At 35.6% G+C, this 22,714-nt stretch overlaps 1 long non-coding RNA gene across 1 annotated transcript; it reads left to right on the top strand.

The window, feature by feature from the left end:
- Positions 1–17,637: 17,637 nt before the first annotated feature.
- LOC129448340 (uncharacterized) lies at positions 17,638–19,659 on the top strand. The gene is made up of 3 exons (XR_012365964.1): positions 17,638–17,846; positions 18,290–18,433; positions 18,777–19,659. It is a non-coding gene; the product is annotated as an uncharacterized lncRNA (long non-coding RNA).
- The last annotated feature ends 3,055 nt before the right edge of the window (positions 19,660–22,714 follow it).

Below are 22,714 nucleotides of genomic sequence, written 5' to 3'. Positions count from 1 at the left end.
GACTGGTGTTAAAAATATAACTCTGAGTCGGTGTTGAGGTTAATGAGATGGTGAAGTGAGGATTGAGACATTGGTGGTGAACACCTGCTGGTCATTCAAATCAATTACATTTTGGACATTTTCCTGTCTCTAAATTTTTATTTTGATGACTCGTTTTCTGGAGAAAATACTGGAGTGATAAAGAGGGACAAATTGTTGAATGCAATAGATGAATACTGTTGGGTGTATGCCTCCAAAAGCTTTCACGTTTGCCTCTCTATCAGCATCTCTGTTTGAAAATAAAAAGATAACTTGCTGAGTTATTTTCTAATTGGATAAGTTTAACTTCTAAGCACATGTCAGAACAAAATACAAGTGCTCAACTATTCCAGCATCCACACGCGTGATTTAGTAGACAAATCTTCTTTCTGACGTGATGTCTCACAAGTCAAATAGACATTTATCACAAAATGTATCACATTAAATCTTACGTTTGTGTTTGTTATGAGTTCATTTGAAGTCACCATTACTGTGATTAGTGTTCCCTTTAGTTGGGCATTTGTCCCTTGACCTTCACTGATCTAACTCTCCTCTTTTAGCAATAGCAACAATGTTTTAGTAAAACCACTTCTTCATTGCTTCATGTAAGGGGAAAACCTTCCAGACCTTCTCAGATTTTTTTATAATATTCTACTCTACAAATCATTGAAACATTTGATCACAAATTAATTATAAAGAAACAGGCATATAGAAAAGCTCTATGCAAATGACATTGTATTGAATGAGACTGCTGTAATGCTTTAGTGTTTTTTTTGTTGTTGTTGTTTTTGCTTAAGAGAGACTTCATGATTTCTGATACAAATCTCAACAATGGTGACAGTTAATGGTTAGAAAGTTGCTAAATTTTTGTCATGTTGCAATGCATGATGGGATTTATGAATGAGTTTTCTACAATCCTGGTACCCAGCATGCATTGTGGCATGAAGCTTTGTTATTGATTGTCACCATGATTGTGTTTTATAGGCTGATTGTTGATGTCTCAGTGTGTCTGACTTACACCATAGATTAGATTTGGGTAAACAATATTTAACTCTTCAGGGTATGTGGACTTTTACAGCACTGTTGGATTTCATGGGAGCCTCACAGGGTTGGCAGAACATAAATTACACTTATATTCAGTGATTACTTTTTTATGATATCATTGAATCCCAAGACTTATACTTTCATACTAATTAACATCGTATGAGTTATAGACTTCATCTCTCACATCTTCCTCTGCTTTAACAAATGTGTTTTATAAACACACTGCCACAATTAGCAGAAGAAAACTAACACCAAAATTCAAGACCCAGGTACCCAACTAAAGGAAACACTAATCGGAGTAATGGTGACTTACTTTATTAACCAGATTTACAGCAGTTCTTTAGAAGTTAAACCTATCATCCATGTAACTCTGCAAGCAAGTTGTAATTTTGGTTTTCAAACAGAGATGATGATAGTGTTCATTTAACTATGGTGATTTCATCTATTGCATTTAATAATTTGGCTTTCTTCCTCATTTTGGTATTACTTTCTCCAGAAAAAGAGTCAACAAAATGGACATTTTAGGACAGGAACAATTCCAAGATTGAGTTGATTTGATACGGAGTGACCGGCGGGTGTTCACTATTGATGACTCGGTCACTTCATTGTCTTATTGACTTTGACACTGATTTAGTGTTTTTTTGGCACCGATCTTGGTGTGGATTGTATAGACACCGAGCAGTGTTAATTTAACACTGGGGATTTTACTGTGAAGTATCCATAATTAAATGAATAAACTCTGTTACACATGTCTTGTCTGGATATAATGCCAGATAGATACTCAAGAAGTAATTTTATTTCATATTGTTTCTGAGAATAATGTAAATGGCTCCGATTTTGTGGATGCCATGTTTGGAGCCCAGGGGATTAGCAGATTCAATTTCATCATAAAATAACTGAATCTGGAGTGCATTTTGTTGTTTACTGAACAGTGGGTGGTTTTTATAATAACTTCCATCACAAAAACCCTTATAGACACTGCTACTCTTACTTGAATTTGACATGTGTGTCCATATCTTAGAATTCCTAAAAATAAACTGCTAGGTTTCCAACAGGTGAATGTAAATGAATTTGTCAGTTACAGGGATTTGATCATATGTCCGTGTCACCCGATTCAGTCTACTATCATATCTTACCCCTAATTTGATCTCTCCCACTGAGCAAAGCGTCTTAAAAAGACGTCATTTCGACGTCCCATGAGGAGCCAGAATGAAAGTTTTTATGACGTCTTTTTTTTACCTGTTCTGAACATCCAATATTGATGTCAAGGGGACCTCCACACAAAGTAAAACTATTTAAAATGTGCCCATTTTAGACATTATATTTGTTTATATAATCTTTATATATGAATAAATGTAAAAAAAATATTGCTTATAGATAATTCCCAAATATACAAGTTCCACCTTAACTATCTGCGTCTGCAATCTTGCTCTCTCTCTCTCTCTCTCTCTCTCTCTCTCTCTCTCTCTCTCTCAATAATTGAAGTGAAGTGAAGTGACGTGAACTTCACTCTTCCTCCCACGCTTGCTCTTGCTGGATAATTGTTACATGTACATTCTCTAAAACAATGTCATCACCATTACAAAAAGTTGTTTTAACAAAGCATTGTTTTGAAGTAGGACCATACTGACTAAACAAACCAAATTTACTTTATTTTTTGTAATTTCTACGGCTCATTTTTGAGAATTTACAAGATTCTGATGTTTTGTTGAACATGTTTTGTCGCCATCGTGGTGATCAGTGTTTCCTTTGGTTGGGTAGTTTGACTCTTTGTTTTTATATTATAATGTGTGTGCTTGATGATGGTGTTTTTAAAACACATTATTATTGCACCAAGTGTTAGTTACCAATGCTTGTGGTTTCCCATTAATTACATTGTTGGTCAGAAGTGGTGGTATAATATAACTGAACTAACAACACAGATAAAACATTATACGTTTTGTTTAAAAGTAAACTTCTATCTCAGGTTTGTTTGGAGCTGCAATAAACATACTTCGGTGCATACTGCTGCCTACTGTAATGGAAATTGAAACCTTGTGGCTGTAATCAAAAATCTAAAGTCCAGAAATGTTTGACACAGATGCATACATCAAGAATCAGCCCATGAATCACAACGATGGTGAGTTTTCTAAATGTTGCAGTGCATTGCACCAGCGTATTATAAAAACTTATGAGTCCAGAGAGTGTCACCACTGTTGTGATTCATGGAGTGATTCTTGATTTCTGCATATGTAACAACAATATCTGGACTTTAAATTTTATATAAGCGCTTCACAGTGGTGGTATGAACCTAAATAAGTTGGATGTGACACCTCAAATCAACTGAGAAATTGAGACAATACTACATGCTCTACAAAATTAATTCACAGACTTTACATATGTGGAATTACTGTTGATAAACGTTCAGTAAAGTTGTAAGATCCACATGTGAGTTTTGTTTATAACAAATTTTCTTTGCAACAAATAACATGCTTTAGCAAACACTCTTAGAAAGACCAAACACTACTATAAAAAGTCAAAGAGTCAAACTACCCAGCTAAAGGAATCACTGATCGTCATTATGGTGACAGAAGATTTTCAATAAAACGTCAGCATATACATCTCTATTAATACATCTCTGTTAATTAAAGAGAGAGAGAGAGAGAGAGAGAGAGAGAGAGAGAGAGAGAGAGAGAGAGAGAGAGAGAGAGAGACAGCATTTAAGGTGGAACTTTATCTATGAGCAGTGCTTTGTTTTTGAACACACATTCATATATAAAGATAACATGATTTTAACAGCTTAACAAAATATTCTACAAAAATACACGTGATGTTTATGTTTTTTTGAATCAGAACTCATAGACCACATTTGTATAAAATATTTTTGTTTTGATTTCCCGAACCCCTTTTGGACGTCTACATGACGTCCAAGAGGGGTCATAGTCAGACGTCCAGATACTGGACCAGATCTGCACGTTGTATAGACATACAGATAAGGGCCTGGACCAACCGACCTAATATAGACATGATCTGCACGTCGTGCGGACGTCTCATGTTTGGTGGGCTGTAGGGTCAACAACTGCCCATTTCTCTTTGAAGTATTTTTTCCATTTGTTTTCTGTACTCAGTTTTGAAAATGGACAAATCTATTTTGGATGCTGTTTCAATATCATCTGCACGAAGCAGATTCATCACATTACTTTTGATATTTGAATGAATTTCATGGACCAGTTCTTCCATATCCGATACTACAGATGTTACAACACTAGTTGCTACTCCACTGTTTTGCAATCTAGCAATAATAGATGCACACATTTCTTGGGTTTGAGTAACCATCCTTTTGTCATTGAAAGTCTCTGTTGATTCAACATCGATATTTAAATCTGACATTATGTGATCATTATCCCTGTCAGTTTGGTTTTCTGTTACAATTTGGTCATTTCTTAAATCTGGCATTATCTCCATCTGTTCATCATCTCCGTCAGTTTGATTTTCAGTCACAATTTGGTCTATAAAGTCATTTCTATGTAGGTCATAAAGCTATGTTTACAATTGCTCTGTGCACATTTTAAGTTCAGTTTTTTTCCTGGATAGCATGGGCGTAGATTTAGGGTGGGACGCTAGGGACATGTCCTTACCAATATTCAGGGAAGACTGAATTGTCCCTAGCAATAATTTCGACCAAACAATTCATCTGTATTTATATATAACCACTGATGTCCGTCTTATTCTTGTGTTTTCTATTTTTTACTTATTATATTTTTTTTCAGGAATCATTTAAATGAGATTACACAGTAAAACTCCCAGTGTTAAATTAACACTGCTGGGAGCATATATGGGCCCACTCTACAGGGTGTTAAATTTACACTGAATCAGTGTTAAAGGGGACATATTATGAGATTTTTTTAAATGGGTCATATGATGAAAATGTCAGCATTGCCACTTTGTAGGCTCGAGCAAAAATGTGTCGTTTTGGGTGTGTTTTTTAAAATGCAAATGAGCGGATGAAGTGCAAACACTGATCACAATGATGGTGGTTTATTGTAATTGAAACTCTATTGTGCTGTCAAGTCCAAAAATGTGTCGTTTTGGGTGTGTTTTTTAAAATGCAAATGAGCGGATAAAGTGCAAACACTGATCACAATGATGGTGGTTTGTTGTAATTCAAACTCAATTGTGCTGTCAAGTCCTTCTTTTCTCTCTCTTTCAGAGTTCAGATTAAGGAGGCGGTATTATTCTAATAAGATATCCTTATGACATCATAATGAAAGCCAAATTTCAATGACCTGTTTTTGCTCACACCTACAAAGTGGCAATGCTAACATTTTCATCATATGACCCCTTTAAATATGTAAACTAAGTCTAAAATAGGTCTAAGCAAAAGTGTGCCGTTTTGGGTGTGTCATTTAAAATGCAAATGAGCGGATGAAGTGCAACCACTGATCACAATGATGGTGGTTTGTTGCAATTGAAACTCTATTGTGCTGTCAAATATTTTATCTCTCTCTTTCTCTCCATACTAAATGGTTGTGCTGTGGTTGGATAGTGAAGATAAAGTGGGCGGTATTACCTTATTCTGACATCACAATAAGGGCCAAATTACAATGACCTATTTTTTCACATGCTTGCAGAAAATGGTTTACCAAAACTAAGTTATTGGGTTGATCTTTTTCACATTTTCTAGGTTGATAGAAGCACTGGGGACACAATTATAGCACTTAAACATGGAAAAAGTCAGATTTTCATAATATGTCCCCTTTAAAGTTAATGAGATAATGAAGTGATGATTAAGACATTAATGGTGAACACCTGCTGGTCATTCCGTGTCAAATCAACTTAATTTAAAGGGGACATATTATGAGATTTTTTTAAAGATGTAAACTAAGTCTAAAATAGGTCTGAGCAAAAGTGTGCCGTTTTGGGTGTGTCATTTAAAATGCAAATGAGCGGATGAAGTGCAACCACTGATCACAATGATGGTGGTTTGTTGCAATTGAAACTCAATTGTGCTGTGAAATATTTTACCTCTCTCTTTCTCTCCATACTAAATGGTTGTGCTGTGGTTGGATAGTGCAGATAAAGGGGGCGGTATTACCTTATTCTGACATCACAATAAGGGCCAAATTACAATGACCTATTTTTTCACATGCTTGCAGAAAATGGTTTACCAAAACTAAGTTATTGGGTTGATCTTTTTAACATTTTCTAGGTTGATAGAAGCACTGGGGACACAATTATAGCACTTAAACATGGAAAAAGTCAGATTTTCATAATATGTCCCCTTTAAGAATTGTTTCTGTCTCTAAGTTTTTATTTTATTTCTCTGGAGAAAGTAACACTAAAATGATGAAAAATGTCAAAATATTAAATGCAATAGACACACAAAAACCGCTGTGTGTGTATATATGATTCTATCTTACAGAGTTTTAAAAAGTTACACTAAAGCAGAGCAAAAAGCTGCCATCTTTCACTTTTGCCTCTCTATCATCATCTCTGTTTGAAACTTAAAGTTACAACTTGCTTGTAGAGTTACGTGGATGATAAGTTTAATCTCTACACTCTAAAAAAATAATCCGTAAAAAAACGGACAAAGTACTGTGTAAATATGAAGGAATTTTCCGTATTTATGTTTTACAGGCATTTATCCGTTTTTTAATAACGTTGCATTATGGGTACAATAACCCCTGCTGCAATCTTTCACTTTTGCCTCTCTATCACCATCTCTGTTTGAAACCTAAAATTACAACTTGCTTGCAGAGTTATTTTCTAACATTGATGATGTTTAACTTCTTAACAAATGCTGTCAGAACAAGATACAAGTGTTAAACTATTCCAGCATCGACACATGTGATTTAGTAGACAAATGTTCTTTCTGACATGACGTGTAAGTCAAATTGATATTTACCACAACATTTATCACATTAAATCTCCAGTTTGTGTTTGTTTTAGATTCATTTGAAGTCACCACTATGGTGATTAGTGTTCCCTTTAGTTAGGCTTTTGTCCCTTCACCTTCACAGAACTGACTCTGCCTTTTAGCATTGCAACAGTGTTTTTGGTTGTACAGTTACAACTTGTTTGTTGCTTGGGGAAGGAGAATTGACTATGATGTCATATAAGCTTGGTTGTTGTTATGTTATGCTGCCTAACATTTAATTATGAAATGATAAAATAAGAATAATGATCTGAAATGTATAAGAGTGACACTCTATGCTGATCTAAAACACACTATATTTAATAAGATGGCTGAAAATTTGTCAGCTGTGGTTTTTGCTTCAGAGACATGAATACTTTGGATACAAATCTCAACAATGGTGAGAGTAAATGTGAAGAAAGAGTTTTCTGTCCTGGTACCCAGCATGCATTGCGGCATGAAGCTTTGTCGTTGATTGTCACCATTGTTGCGTTTCATAGGCAGATTGAGGTGTCCCTAAAGGCTACGGAAAATGTTCTGTAAATCTACGGACAGTGTTCTATAAATCTACAGAATGTTCAGTTTTTGAATAAACAGAAATTCTGTAAACATAACGGAAAAGGTGCCGGTAATTTTCTGCCAGGACATTATCCGTTTTTTACGGATTATTTTTTTAGAGTGCACAGTGCTTTTGTCCGTTTTTTTGCGGATTTTTTTAGAGTGTATACAACAGCTGTATTTCTGGTTAATAAAGCGAGTCACCATTGTGCCGATTAGTGTTTCCATTAGTTGGGCACTTGAGTCTTGAAGATTAGAGTTGGCCTTCTTTTGTTCATTGTGTTTATTAAACACATTTGTTAGAGCAGAGGGAGGTGACACAGATGAAGTTATAAACTGTTGGTGTACTACAGTAGTTGTTAAATATTGTGGTTCACTGATCTCAAACTATAAAAAAACACTAAACGTAAGTTACATTATTTTTATGTTCACTCAAACCTGTGATTTTCCTGCTTTAAATCCAAACCCTTAAGAGTTAATTTTTTTACACAAATCTAATCTGTGGTTTCAGTCGGACACCCTGAGACATCAACAATCACCCTTTAAAACACAATCATGGTGACAATCAACAACAAAGCTTCATGACATCAACAATCACCCTATAAAACTCAACCATGGTGACAATCAACAACAAAGCTTCATGCCGCAATGCATGCTGGGTACCAGGATTGTAGAAAACTCTTTCATAACTCCCATCATGCATTGCAACATGACACAATTCTGCAACTTTCTTACCATTTACTGTCACCATTGTTGAGATTTGTATCCGAAGTCATGAAGTCTCTCTGAACCAAAAAACAAACAAACTATAGAATCAAAGCATCCTTATCCAAAACTGTGTCATTTGCATAGAGAAACACTTTTATGCTTTTTTCTTCACCTTCCTCATATCATATCATATACTTTTAAAACAAGCAATTTTAGGTGGGTTGATAGGATTTTTTTCTACGTCAAGCAACAAGCAAGTGCTTTTATTGAAACACTGTTGCAATTGCTAATATTGGAGAGTTAGTTTAGTGAAGGACAAATGCCTAACTAAAGGAAACACTAATCACAATAATGGTGACTTCAAATAAATCTAAAACACAAACTGGAGATTTATTGTGATAATTTTTGTGATAAATATCCATTTGACTTGTGATTACATCGTATCAGAAAGAAGATTTGTCTACTAAATCACACGTGTGGATTCTGGAATAGTTGAGCACTTTTATTTTTTCTGACAACAGTTGTTTAGAAGTTAAACTTATCATCCTCTACAACAGTGGTTTTCAACTCCAGTCCTCAGGCCCCCCCTCCCAGAAAATTTTAGATGTCTCCTTATATGAAACACCTGAATTCACTCACCCAGCTAACAGAAAAAAGTTCCAAGAACGTTCCCCGAAAGCTCCCAACGCTCCCAAAAACGCTCTGCCAACGCCAAAAGTGTCCAGTTTTCTTGTTGTTCTAAGAAAGTTTTTGTGTTGTCTGAACGTTAGAGGAATGTTACATTTTACAATTTTTAAACGTTATGACAATGTGTTCTGAATGTTCAGTAAATATATTGCTGTAGAAAACAATTCACTTATTAGGTTTAGATGTTGATGTTTTGTTTAATTTAAAGTCACCCTTATTGTGATTAGTGTTTGTTTTAGTCGGGCTCTTGACCCTTGACTCATTGCTTGTTAGTTTTTTCCCTGGTTGTGTTAACTTTGTGTTAATACACCATATTTGTTATAAACATTTAAAGTTAGTAGTGTAATTCTGTGGTTCTTGATACATAATAGTAAAGATTATCACGTTATTAATTTGCTTATCAAAAGTTTGTTTAATGTCAATAAAGTTTGAGGTCCAGCACTTTCACAACAGTTTGTCATTAAGGAGTTTTAGAAACTTTGGACAAAAAATTCCGCTGTATAACTGGGATGCACAAACATCAAGAATCAGAGTATGAATCTCAATCATGGTGACAATTAAATGAAAAACTTCATGCTGCAATGCATGCTGGGTCTCAACGAATTACAAATTCCATTCAGGACTCCCAGCATGCACTGCAGCATGGATAAATAATGTTTTTTTTATTTTTATTTTATTTGTCACCATGGTTGAGATTCATAGTCTGATTCTTGATGTTTGTGCGTCCCAATTTTTCAGCGGATATTTTTTGTCCAAAGTTTCTAAAACTCTTTAACATTATTGACAGAAAATAAACTTTTGATTAGTAAATTAACCAGGTGATGTTCTTTACCAATATGTACCAACCACAGAACTACACTATTAACTTTACACGTTCATAACAAATCTGGTGTATTAAAGGGGTCATATTATGAGATATTTTTAAGATGTAAAATAAATCTTTGCCCCAGAGTGTGTATGTGAAGTTTTAGCTCAAAATACTCCACAGCTAATTTATTATAGCATGTAAAAGTTGATAATTTGTAGGCCTGAGCAAAAGTGAGCCGTTTTTGGGTGTGTCGTTTAAAATGCAAATGAGCGGATGAAGTGCAAACACTGATCACAATGATGGTGGTTTGTTGTAATTGAAACTCAATTGTGCTGTCAAGTACTTTTTCCTTTCTCTCTTTCTCTCTGCACTAAGGCAGTGCTGTGGTTGGATATTGCAGATAAAACCACCATCATTGTGATCAGTGGTTGCACTTCATCCGCTCATTTGCATTTTAAATGACACACCCAAAACGGCACACTTTTGCTCAGACCTATTTTAGACTTAGTTTACATCTTAAAAAAAATCTCATAATATGTCCCCTTTAAAATGAAACAAAACATCACCATCTAAACCTAATAAGTGAATTGTGTTTCTACAGCAGTTTATTTGCTGAACATTCAGAAATAATGTTTTCTAACAGTTTTAAAGTAATGAAGTGCAATGTTTCTCTATCATTTACATAACAATAAAAACAAGTCAATATAATAAACATGTTTTAACATGTTGTTTTGAACATTGTGTGAGCATTGAAACATGACATTGTCATACCGTTTAAAATGGTAAAATGTAACATTCCTCTAACGTTGTGACAACACAAAAACATTCTTAGAACGTCAAGAAAACTGGACACTTTTTGCGTTGGCAGAGCGTTTTTGGGAACTTTGGGAACTTTTTTCTGTTAGCTGGGTGAATGGATTCAGGTGTTTCATATAAGGAGACATATAACATTTTCTGGGAGGGGGGGCCGAGGACTGGAGTTGAAAACCACTGTATTAATTGATAGATGCCTTTTCACTTCCTAGCAGCCGAACAGAGTACTCTAGCAACCGTCTAGCAATATCTCTTCATCATAACATTGTGGAGACTTGGGTGGATTTGTTTCACTTTGTTTCACATGGTTTTGGTGTATGCCAAACCAATCACTAGCAATCAATGAGACTACCCAAGCAGTCATTTAGCAAGACCTATATCTCTGCATCAGAACATTGTAAAAGACATGGGAGTGGCATTAAATCATGATCATTTCGTAAGGTTTGTCCATTTGTGCCATTGTTTGGCTTGACCCCACAATTGTTGCTTGCAGATATATTTGTTGTTGTTTTTATTAATATTGTTATTATAAGTATTATTATTATTATTATTATTAAAACAGCTGAGACTCAGGAAACGAATGTTTGCAGAAGAAATATGGTAAGATGATTGGTGATATTTTTACTGTTGTTTTTCTGTGTTATCTGATTGAGGCGTACACAGCAAAATCCCCGGTGTTAAATAAACACTGTTGGTGTATATATAATCCACTCCCAGATGGGTGTGTATAAAGACTGGTGTTAAAATTTAACACTGAAGCAGTGTTAAAGTTAATGAGATAATGAAGTGATGATTAAGACATTAATGGTGAACACCTGCTGGTCATTCTGTGTCAAATCAACCTTAATTTTAGAATTTTCCCTGTCTTTAATTGTTTATTTTGATGACTCTTTTTCTGGATAAAGTAATACTAAAATAATGCAGAAAGACAAAATATTTAAATGTAATAGATGAAATCCCCATAGTTAAATAAACACTATCATCATCTCTGTTTGAAAACTAAAATTACAACTTGCTTGCAGAGTTACATGGATGATAAGTTTAACTTCTATACAACTGCTGTAAATCTGGTTAATTAAAGGGGACATATTATGAGATTTTTTTTAAGATGTAAACTAAGTCTAAAATAGGTCTGAGCAAAAGTGTGCCGTTTTGGGTGTGTCATTTAAAATGCAAATGAGCGGATGAAGTGCAACCACTGATCACAATGATGGTGGTTTGTTGCAATTGAAACTCAATTGTGCTGTGAAATATTTTATCTCTCTCTTTCTCTCCATACTAAATGGTTGTGCTGTGGTTGGATAGTGCAGATAAAGGGGGCGGTATTACCTTATTCTGACATCACAATAAGGGCCAAATTACAATGACCTATTTTTTCACATGCTTGCAGAAAATGGTTTACCAAAACGAAGTTATTGGGTTGATCTTTTTAACATTTTCTAGGTTGATAGAAGCACTGGGGACACAATTATAGCACTTAAACATGGAAAAAGTCAGATTTTCATAATATGTCCCCTTTAAGTTAGTCACCATTGTTCCGATTAGTGTTTCCTTTAGTTGGGTACTTGGGTCTTAAAGTGTAGTGTTAGTTTTCTTCTGCTCATTGTGGTAGTGTGTTTATTAAACACTTCTGTTAGAGCAGAGAAAGATGAGAGAAATGAAGTCTATAACTGTTACAATGTTAATTATTATGAAAACATAAGTGTTGTGGTTCAATGTTCTCATACAAAAAAATAATCACTGTATATAAGTGTATAATTTTATATTTGGTCCAACCCCATGGAATCCATATAGCCTTAAAAGGTAATATTTTTCACCGAAATCTAATCTGTGCTTTCAATCAGACACACTGAGACATCAACAATCAGCCTATAAAACACAATCATGGTGACAATCAACAACAAAGCTTCATGCCGCAATGCATGCTGGGTACCAGGATTGTATAAAACTCATTCATAACTCCCATCATCATGCATTGTGACATAACAAACTTGTGCAAATTTCTTACCATTTACTGTCACCCTTGTTGAGATTTGTATCAGAAGTTATGATGTCTCTCTTAAGCAAAAAAAATAAAAATAAAATAAAGCATTACAGCAGTCTTACAGAACAGTGTCTTTCATAGAGCATTTTTGTATTTGCATTGCTGTCTTTATCATTTATTTATGATCAAATGTTTTAATGATTGGTAAAGAATAGAATAAATAAACAACCTCAGATGCTATGAAAAGTTTTCCCTCTACATCAAGCAATGAACAAGCAGTCTTAAACAAAACAATGTTACAATTGCTAAAAGAGGAAAATTAGTTTAGTGAAGGTCAAAGGACGAATGTCTAACTAAAGGAAACGTTAATCACAATAATGGTGACTTCAAATGAACCCATAACAAACACAAACTTAAGATTTAATGTGATACATTCTGTGATTACATCATGTCAGAAAGAAGATTTGTCTACTAAATCATGTGTGTGGATGCTTGTATTTTGTTCTGACAGCTGTTTAGAAGTTAAACTTATCATCCCGGTTTAGAAAATAACACTGCAAGTTGTAATTTTAGTTTTTTTTAACAGAGATGATGATAGAGAGGTAAACGTGAAAGATTGCAGCTTTTGGAGTCATAGACCCAACAATGTTCATTTAATAATGGGGATTTCGCTGTATTCATCTATTGCATTTTGTCTTTCTTCATCATTTTAGTATTACTTTCTCCAAAAAAAAATCCAGGAAAATTGAGTTAATTTGACACAGAATGACCAGCAGGTGTTCACCATTAATGTCTTAATCATCACTTCATTATCTCATTAACTTTAACACTGCTTCAGTGTTACATTTTAACACCAGTCTTTATACACACCCATCTGGGAGTGGATTATATATACACCCACAGTGTTTATTTAACACCGGGGATTTTGCTGTGTAATATTTAAAGGGGACATATTATGAAAATCTGACTTTTTCCATGTTTAAGTGCTATAATTGTGTCCCCAGTGCTTCTATCAACCTAGAAAATGTTAAAAAGATCAACCCAATAACTTAGTTTTGGTAAACCATTTTCTGCAAGCATGTGAAAAATAGGTAATTGTAATTTGGCCCTTATTGTGATGTCAGAATAAGGTAATACCGCCCCCTTTATCTGCACTATCCAACCACAGCACATCCATTTAGTAGGGAGAGAAAGAGAGAGATAAAATATTTCACAGCACAATTGAGTTTCAATTGCAACAAACCACCATCATTGTGATCAGTGGTTGCACTTCATCCGCTCATTTGCATTTTAAATGACACACCCAAAACGGCACACTTTTGCTCAGACCTATTTTAGACTTAGTTTTCATCTTAAAAAAAATCTCATAATATGTCCCCTTTAATGTAATATTAGTGTGTCTGATTGTATCATTTTTATTTGTATTTTATTAAAAAGTAACACATTTTTACATACACAAGTAACACTGAAGAAGAGTTAAAGGGATAGTTCGGCCAAAAACGATATTAAACCCATTTTTTACTCACCCCCAAGCTGTCCAAGTTGCATATGTCCATCGTTTTTTAGACAAACACATTTTCGGATATTTTAGAAAAAATATTCTGTTGATTAAATGTAATGTTACGGGGTCCAGCAATAGTCCACGACCTTCAAGTCCAAAAAAAGTGCGTCCATCCTTCACAAATTAAATCCAAACGGCTCCAGGATGATAAACAAAGGTCTTCTGAGGGTAATCCGTGCGGTGTTGTTGTAGAAATATCCATAATTAAAATGTTATTAACGTAATTAACTTCCTTCCGGTAGCGCCGCCATCTTAGACTCAGGAGAGAGTATTAGCGTAGTGTACGCACTTTTCTTAGTGACGTATGACAAATTCGGAGGGCGGGGGACAGAGCAGCAGCAGAGAAACCGCTGTATGCTGCGTAAGCGCTCATCCTGAATGCGGATGACTCTAAGATGGCGGCGCTACCGGAAGGTAGTTAATTACATTAATAACATTTTAAATATGGATATTTCTACAACACCGCACGGATTACCCTCAGAAGACCTTTGTTTATCATCCTGGAGCCGTTTGGATTTAATTTGTGAAGGATGGACGCACTTTTTTTGGACTTGAAGGTCGTGGACTATTGCTGGACCCTGTAACATTACATTTAATCAACAGAAAGATCTAAAATATTTTCTAAAATATCCGAAAATGTGTTTGTCTGAAAAACGATGGACATATGCAACTTGGACAGCTTGGGGGTGAGTAAATCATGGGTTTAATATCGTTTTTGGCCGAACTATCCCTTTAAAGGGGTCATATTATGACATATTTTTAAGATGTAAAATAAATCTTTGCTGTCGCCAGAGTGTGTATGTGAAGTTTTAGCTCAAAATACTCCACAGCTAATTTATTATAGCATGTAAAAATTGATAATTTGTAGGCCTGAGCAAAAGTGAGCCGTTTTTGGGTGTGTCGTTTAAAATGCAAATGAGCGGATGAAGTGCAAACAAAGTTACTGGGTTAATCTTGATTACATTTTCTAGGTTGATAGAAGCACTGGGGACCCAATTATAGCACTTAAAAATGAAAAAAGTCTGATTTTCACGCTATGACCCCTTTAAGAACAAATGGTGCCACCGAATTAAGTAAAGAGTTAGTTATAAACTAGCTAGTAGTTACTAAGCCTCTAGTTTGGACTTTACGTCCCAGTTTAAGTAAGAACTTACGAACGACTGGTGCAACCCTACCCTGATTACTGCGTCAATCTAGTTTGCAACATTTCTCGTGGTGAATGTTTATATGCATGTTATCTCTCGTTTTAAGGAGCTGAACCATAACTTTTGTTGTGATGATGCGCGCATCCTCACTACGACACGCCCATTACGGCATTCTTTCGGCTTTTTGTTCACACAGAGGGTTATCCGGGTATCTGACTAGGTCCTCTTACCGGCAACGATCCCAGAAGATTAACGGAACGAGTTTTTGTTCAGACAGATGCTTGTCTGGCAATTTTACGGGAATTTTCTGGGACCTAAGGTCTGTGTGAATGGGGTTTAAGAGGCATGGAATATTCTACTGATAACGGCACAGTAACCGCTTCAATGATTTTGTATCATTCCGCCATCTGCTGGTCATTTTAGTATTAGTGGCTCATCTCTGACTGGAAAAACTGCACGCACGCAGCCACGCACACACACAGACGGCACGCGCTGTTTTAAACACTCTGCGTGTGTCTCATTAGTTCACTAGCTCGTGAATCAGTGTGTGAATCACAATCGGAAGTTATTATTCCGTCAAAGATCAGCGCTCTTGGATGTTAAGAGTAAATGGAAAAACCAATAGTAACATATAGTGTAGTTTTATTAACTTTTACCTCGCGCCAAAACAATAACAACACAAAAGACACTAAATATGAATAAGAAAACAAGTAATAGTTTCATCATGACACCAAATACTGCTGATTTGATCTAATTTTTGATCATCAGGCCAACATGAGAGCCAGGGAATCCCTGTCAGAGATGTAGCCAGAGAGGGCGGTGGTCAGTGAGGCGAGTGAACACTGACGTCCGCTCATGCTTTGGTTCTCATACGTACCGAATCTCACTAAGCAAACGTTCAAACAGGCACTATCTTTACTAATCGACCGCAGATTTAAATATAATACATTTACATTCTCAACTGAACTAATCTTAAAACTACACTTTGTGACCAAGAAACGGTAATATAAAGAAACGGCTTTTCCGTCCATTGAGTTGTTATGAGATTCAAAGCAGCCGAAAGTGTTACCTGTCAATCTGGCCGCCCTCAAATCCGTGGCGGACGAAAGTAGTTCCCAAACAAAGAGGCTTTTAAAATAACTCCGTTGTTGTTTTCTAGTATTCTTTTTTCAAACGTGTGCCGTCGAACTGTTGTATAACAGTTGTATAACTACGGCCTCGTGTGTCAGGGATGGGGAAGACAGAACCCAAGTGCAGACAGCTCTCAACCAAAAAGACTTTTATTATATAACAAAAACACCCTCGAGGGGGTAAACAAGGCAAGAATATAAATGATAACATACAACAAGACATGGCAAAACAAAACAGGATCCATGACAGTGCCAAACGTGACACACACAATGATCCGACACAGGACATCACACACAATGGCTTTAAATAGGGAAGAACTAAACTAGGGAACGAGGACACACAGGTGAAGGGTGTAAACTTATAATGAATAATTAACAAGGCAATGAGGGGGCGGGGTCAAAACTTAAGACAGGAGAGCACAAGGCACACAAAACACAGGCCACGTGACTCTCCACACAAAACAAGACAACAGTGAGGGCTGCCATGATCCTGTCACATGAAACACATAAGACATACAGGGCTGACAGGATCATGACAGTGTGCCTCTGGCCTAATCACAGCCATGATGATATAGAGCTATATCACACTTCTACTCGAGCGATATTGCTAATAATTGATAATAATTAACATAAACAAGTCATTTGGGCTCTATCTTACACCCGGCGCAATGCAGCGCAATGCGCAACGCAAGTGTCTTTTGCTAGTTTCCACCCTAATTTTCATGTTTAGCGCCGCGTTGTTTAAATAGCAAATGCATTTGCGCCCCCTTTTGCGCCCATGGGCGTTCTGGTCTGAAAACGAGGTGTGTTCAGGCCCATTGTTGGCGCGTTGCTATTTTGAGGCAACTAAAATAGACTACGCTATTGACCAACAAAAACCTGCTCTAAAGTCTAAAGTCAATGATGCAATGTGTTTTATGTTATTCAGTGATGGAGTACTCGAGTCCTGGACTCGGACTCGAGTCGGACTCGAGTCACTATTCTTTGGACTCGAGTCCGACTCGAGAATCCATTTCTGGACTTGTGACTTGACTTGGACTCGCGGATTGATGACTCGTACACAGCAAAATCCCGGGAGTTAAATTAACACTGCTCAGTGTTTATATAGGTCCACTCTCCAGGGTGTTAAAAAAGTAACACCGGAGAGAGTTAAAAGCTACAATCTGTGACTTTATCCTCTCTGTCACCATCTCTGTTTGAAAACTGAAATTGCATTTTACATCTTACTTGTAGAGTCATTTTCTTAAAGGGGTCATATGATGAAAATGTTAGCATTGCCACTTTGTAGAGACACCCCTCGCTGCAGCCTGCAGCGCGATGACGTAGTGGATTAATCCAATACGTAGTGGATGTTCAAACACGCATGCGCAGTTAATATAATGTTACGCGCATGCGCGGTGCTGTGTTGTTGTTGATGAACAATCGCACGTGCTTTGGTATTTCAAGAAGAATCTGCCGAAAAACGAAGGATTATTTAACAACAGTGATTGTATAAAGGTAGGTAATTAATCTTTATTTACTGATTTGTTGTTTCAACATGTATAGTCTTGTGTAACGTTAGTGTTATGTGTCCGAAGCGGTATAAAGGTGACTTAATATGCTAACAGCGATTCTCATTTTAATCATAACGTTACTTCAGAACATAATGCCACGCGTGGACATACTGCAGGTCTAATGTAAAACTAACCTGATTTTGCTAGGCTAACTAATGCTTTTTTTTAGGCTAACTAATGCTATTGCATTGTTCTAGATGAATGTTTTTTTAAAGGACAGTTGCCCAGTAATAGGTGCACATACTGTAACCAGTGTCACTTAATCTTAAATTAATACATCTGGATTGGATTTTTTTATAAAAGAGACTTAGTACTTGTATGTTAACAATCCTTTGCATTTTTATTTGAAAAGTTCAACTTAATGAGATTTGACTGTTTTTTTTGTAGATTTGACTGGATTTGGCAAGATGCCCTTGGTCATTAAAGAAGATGGAGATGTGGCTTTTATCAGACTGTTGACATGCCAGCTTTTTCACTATGTTGTTAGTAAAACATCTTTCAGAGAAAAGGCTCCTGTAGTCTGGCTTGACAGTAAGTTATTTAATTTAAAAAAAAATCCATAGCTCAATTAGAGCATTACATTATTAGCAAATATCATCAGGTAACACACATACTAATTAAAACATGTCACTGTAAGTCACTTTGGATAAAAGCATCTGCCAAACGTGTAAATGTAAGTGTGTGTGTGTGTGTGTGTGTGTGTGTGTGTGTGTGTGTGTGTGTGTGTGTGTGTGTGTGTGTGTGTGTGTGTGTGTGTGTGTGTGTGTGTGCTTATAGTAACAGTGTTTTTATTCTAAATTCATATAAAGTATCCCTAGATTTAGACTATACATTTAAGTTAATTTTTAATATTTACTTCTCTTTGTTAAAATAGGTGTTGTCAACTGGAACACATTCTCCGGGGTGTAGAGATTTATTTACAGACTGTCCACCAGGTCGAGATGGAGGAAGGGTGTCCCAGGGATGAATTGTTCATCTATTCTGCATCAGTAAAGCAGTGGTGGCGTGGCACTGACTTTAAACTATTTAAGATCAAACTGTGACAAAAGCTTTACCTGTGCTGACTGCAGTCAGTTATATGTGAAAAAACATTATTAGTCTTGAAATGTAATTATGATATAATGAGCATCAAAGTGTTATTTTCATTACTTTCACATTGATTTTGACATTTGACATGATTTTACTCAGTCAACCCCACACACCCAGCCAACTTTTTCTTTGAACTTTTGCCCTTTGGCCAGCGCAACAAAGCACTGAACACTATAAACAACAGTTTGTTCCTCAGGTTATATACCTAAACAATTAAAGCACCCATAACTTCCAAACCTGTCATAACTGTATATTGTTTATAATCACCACATACTGTACATCTGAAACTACCATTCTAAACTATGCTACTGTAAATATCACCTATTATCTATCTGTACAACAACAGCATCTGAACATCCATACAGGCATCACTACACACAATTGTAAAAAAGGAGAATATATATATATATATATATATATATATATATATATATATATATAGATATATATATATATATATATATATATATATATATATATATACTTATATATACTTACTGTACCATGCTGCTTATTTAAATTATTTTTGTTTTTATATTACTAGTGTGTTATTGTCTTTAATTTAACTTAGTCATTCTATTTATGTCCGTAACATGTCACCAAGACAAATTCCTTGTATGTGACAAAAACATACTTGGCAATAAAGCTGATTCTGATTCAATATTAAAGATATCAATGTTTTTTTTTACAGAATGTTGTTTACATTATGTAGAATGAGTTAATGTAGAAAACAGTAAATCACAGAAAGATGACTAGCTGAGTTTTCACTAAGTTCATGTTTAGGCCTAATGTTTATTGTTAAAATGTTTTAATATTTGCAGTCACTGATCATCAGTGAATTGAATAAGCTGTGGGGTAAAAGTTAAATAAACAAACAACTTAAATAAATGACAAGTTATTTTTGTTTCCATTTAACAGTAACTTGAATAGATATATATATATAAAAGAATATTTTTTAAATAACTCCAATACAACACTCAAATAAATGATTGATTAAAACGTTACATGTATCATTGCTAATATACCTTATCTTGTGGTAATGTTAAGATGTATTAAACAATCATCTTTAAACAACATGTTAAGATAATACATTACACAATACTAAAAATGTAAAATGAGTTTACAGTCCCTTACGAAAATTAACCATGGTTTTATTGTGGTAAAAGTGTAGTAACCATTGTTTTTGGTGTGATTATCAGCAAAACCATGGTTTTACTACACTAACCATTGTTTAACTATTGTTTTTGAAAACCATGGTTATCAAAACTATTGTTATTTTGTGGTTACCATGGTTTTACTACAGTACCATGTTTTTTTTTTTGTTTTAACTGTAGTAAAACCATGGTTAATTTTCGTAAGGGGTAACGTTAGCCTACTCATTCAATACGATCAGCTTTTATGGATAAATTATGTGAAAATAACTGCACTGAACACGCGAAAACATGGTTTTATTTTGCACGTGGGTATCCACGTAAACTTATTAACTAATCTAGGACAACAGCACGTTTATCGGCATTTGACGGCAAATGTGTTAATGTTTGTGTTCAAATACACAACCGAGCACTGGATTTGGCTTTATATTCACTGCGCATGCGTGTTTGAACATCCACTACGTACTGGATTAATCCACCACGTCATCGCGCTGCAAGCTGCAGCGAGGACTTCTTGACTTTGTAGGTTTGAGCAAAAATGTGTCGTTTTGGGTGTGTTTTTTAAAATGCAAATGAGCGGATGAAGTGCAAACACTGATCACAATGATGGTGGTTTGTTGTAATTGAAACTCTATTGTGCTGTCAAGTCCAAAAATGTGTCGTTTTGGGTGTGTTTTTTAAAATGCAAATGAGCGGATAAAATGCAAACACTGATCACAATGATGGTGTTTTGTTGTAATTCAAACTCAATTGTGCTGTCGGGTCCTTCTTTTCTCTCTCTTTCTCTCTGCACTAAACGGCAGTGCAGTGGTTGGAGAGTTCAGATTAAGGAGGCGGTATTATTCTAATAAGATATCCTTATGACATCATAATGAAAGCCAAATTTCAATGACCTGTTTTTGCTCACACCTACAAAGTGGCAATGCTAACATTTTCATCATATGACCCCTTTAACTTAGGTTTAGATGTTGGCTGTTTCATTTAAAGTCACCATTATTGTGATCAGTGGTTGTTTTAGTTGGACTTGACTCTTGACTATTAACTTGTTAGTTTTTTCTAACTGCTATATCTTAGTGTGTTTAAAACACATTGTTATAGCAAAGAAAAAGCAATTGTGTAATTGAATGTTGATGGTTAATATATAATGGCAAACATAAACATTTAAATGAACAGATTTATTGATATAGATTTCCTCCCTCATCAAAAGCATATTTCTCTGTTAATAATGAAATACTACAAATTAAGCTCCAGAACTCTCATAGCAGTTTGTCATTCTGAAGGATTTTGATAGTGTGCACATAAACATTAACCACTGAACAATGTAGATGCACAGACATCATGAATCAGAGTATGAATCTCAACAAGGGTGACAAAGAAAATGGTAAAAAGTTCATTATTTATTCATGCCCCAGTGCATTCTGGGAGTCCTGGATGAGTTGTAATTTGTTGATACCCAGCATGCATTGCAGCATGAAGCTTTTCATTCTATTGTCACCATCATTGTGATTCATACTCTGATTCTTGATGTTTAATTGTCTACATAACACACCAGTTAATTCTAAGTGTCAGTGTTTAAAATTGTTCAGAATGAAAAACTGTTATGAGAGAGCTGTATATCATACTACAGCATCATATTATTAACAGAAATAAACACTTCTAGTAAGAAATCACTGAAGAAATCATTTTTAAAGAGAGTGATATTTGAAAGTATATCCTAACAACCATTATAAACATAGAAATGCACTATTGTCTCCTCTTTGGCCACAACAAACATGTTTTAAACCCATGTAATTATAACAGCCAAAAAAGCTGAAAAGTTAAGACTAACTCAAGAGTCCAATTAAAACAACCACTGATCACAACAATGGCGACCCCAACCGAAACAGCCAACATCCAATCCCAAAACAAAAAAATAACTCTACAAGTCAGATGTAAAATGCAATTCCAGCTCTCAAACAGAGATGGCGACAGAGAGGACAAACTCACAGACTGCAGCCTTCAACTCTCTCCGGTGCCACCCCCCCAACACTCTGGAGAGTGGACCCACACAAACACTGAGCAGTGTTAATTTAACTCCCGGGATTTTGCAGTGTACTTGGACTCGGACTCAAGGATATATACAATCGGACTTGAGCATTCATCACTTTGTTTTTGACTAAATATGTTATAAAAAATTATATAAGGTGTTACACTTTTCCTGTTTCGTGCCCAAGACCGGTCGCGATCTCCCTTCACAGACACTGCTACCTCTCGCTCTCTTTGCTTGACAACACACTCACTGACGTCACTCACTTTTACGCTCGTGCAATGCATGATGCATGATTCGCGGGCTATATGTTCACATTTGTAAAATGCAGAAAGACGTGCCCCGGATCGTGAAGTTCGCCTACGCGAATTTTGCTTTTAATGCTGGAAAGAGCAGCGCTAAATGTTGTGTGTGTATAATCGCACAATTTAGGAAAAGACTGGGACAACCTCAAACTTTAACAGACACGGATGCACCCAGAAAAGTAAGTAAAATGCTTTCCATTGCCTAACGTTAGCTTTTTTCAAAAAAATATTACTGACTAAT

This window comes from Misgurnus anguillicaudatus, chromosome 23 (assembly GCF_027580225.2).
Source record: "Misgurnus anguillicaudatus chromosome 23, ASM2758022v2, whole genome shotgun sequence".
Classification (NCBI taxonomy): domain Eukaryota; kingdom Metazoa; phylum Chordata; class Actinopteri; order Cypriniformes; family Cobitidae; genus Misgurnus; species Misgurnus anguillicaudatus.
Note: the sequence above shows the minus strand (reverse complement) of the source record. Positions and strands in the feature narration are given on the sequence as shown.